This window comes from Triticum dicoccoides, unplaced genomic scaffold (genome assembly GCF_002162155.2).
Source record: "Triticum dicoccoides isolate Atlit2015 ecotype Zavitan unplaced genomic scaffold, WEW_v2.0 scaffold206325, whole genome shotgun sequence".
Classification (NCBI taxonomy): Eukaryota; Viridiplantae; Streptophyta; class Magnoliopsida; order Poales; family Poaceae; genus Triticum; species Triticum dicoccoides.
The window spans coordinates 1-1,626 of NW_021236382.1; the positions used below are offsets into that span (position 1 = coordinate 1).

Genomic DNA, 1,626 nt, shown 5'->3' on the forward strand with positions numbered 1-1,626 from the left:
ACTTCTCGGAGGAACTCCTTCTCATACTTGTATGTATTGGACATCCTTTTCACCGCGATGGTCCTATTCTCAAGAATTCCCTAAATCGAGAAGATGCCTTTTCAGCAAGCGTTTTCAAATAAAGTTTGATGAAGATTGGGGCAGCTCAGAGTTATTGTACCTTGTAAACCACTGCAAACCCACCGTAGCCAATTTGCTTCTCAGGAGAGAAACCATTTGTGATTTCTTTCAGAAGTGACAGTGGCAGGGCCTTGGGCTTCGCCATTTCGTCATATAGCATGCACTCCAGGTCCCATGGTGTGATAGTAGATTGGCGTTCCATTTGCAATTACGTGCCACGGTAGGCCTGAAACAAGAGCAAGCACATTTTTTGCGACCCTTCTGTTTTTGCCACAGGAAAAGTTGTTTGCTTGACATAATATATGAGTTGTCAAATCATAGGCCTACTACTTCGTCTGGTTGCATGTTTGATTAGCAAAAGAAACACAGAAACCACCTCCCAAAGGTGACAGAGCGTAGTCAACCAGGATAAATTAGATCTAAAGAAGTTTCTGGCTCAAGGAATTTTTTGTGATTACCTGCCGAGGCGGAGGCCCAAGCTTGGAATGATTTCTTCCAGACTAGGATGACGGATGACTTCTTAAGCTGACAAGGAAGAATTCCATAGAGGGATGGTGAGATCTAAATCCTGTCCATGTGAGAGAACATGATAGACTTATATTAAGAAATGACTACCTTGCGAACACTTCACTAATAAGTGAGATTTTTTGAATAGCAAGCTCACCGCTACTGCTCGTGCTAGCTACTACCAAGGTACCAGTGCGTTGCTATTGAAGACTTCGCTTTTCGTTGTTTGCTCTGTGCTGCAGCTTCCTCCGATCGATGTTGCTGCTGCTCTGCTTCTTCTCTTCTTCCTCTACCCTGCTGACAACGAATATATAGCTCCAGGGCTTATGGTAATGGTGGTGAGGAGTCACCTCATTATATTTGAGGAGGGGAAAAAAGTCGCGTACCCTCTCGCGTCGCTCCCCCCGCAAGCGACCGAGGGGGCAACCCCAGCCGCCGGCGCCTCAGGTCCCCCCGCCCCTCTTCTCTTCTCGCCGCCGCCGGTCCGCGCCACCGGGCAAAGCCCGTAGGTGCTAGCGGCGGCCCATCTCCTTGCGCGGGGGCTCGGCACGGGCGAGCGTCCTCGGGCGGCGGTGTCGCGTTCATCCGGGGCGTGGCGGCGCGCGGGCAGGTCCGGCGGTGGTGCTGCGGTGCCTCGTTCTGCGCGTGGAGAGCCGGACACGGCGGGGGCTGCGGGATCACCCGGAGGCGATAGGGGCGACTCCAGTGTTGGATCCGGGAGCAGCAGGTAGGGCGGCGGCTCGATCCATGGCCGGCATGGTGCTCTTCCCCTCGGTGGAGTCTATGCCTGGAGATGGGCGACGGAAGCCGCGGATCTGGCGTCCCGTCCAAATCCGCCCCGGTGTGGCAACCGGTGGCGCGTGGAGGACTGGTGAGGGGCGGCTGGAGCTCCCTGCCAGCGTGCTGACGGTGGCTTTGGTCTTCACAGCGAAACTTCGTTCGGTTTCAGTCAGCTGCGAGATCGGGGGAGGGGGGGTGATTTCCAGTGAAAATCACGCC

General features: G+C 54.2%; 1 long non-coding RNA gene across 2 annotated transcripts; it reads right to left on the minus strand.

Annotated features, from left to right (window-relative positions):
• Position 1: 1 nt before the first annotated feature.
• On the minus strand, positions 2–904 carry LOC119345112. 2 transcript variants are annotated; one of them, XR_005166917.1, is made up of 4 exons: positions 785–904; positions 579–688; positions 161–346; positions 2–80 (listed from the first exon to the last, which is right to left on the minus strand). It is a non-coding gene; the product is annotated as an uncharacterized LOC119345112 (long non-coding RNA). The 2 variants fall into 2 exon arrangements; XR_005166916.1 differs by having other exon boundaries at positions 161–688.
• Positions 905–1,626: the final 722 nt, after the last annotated feature.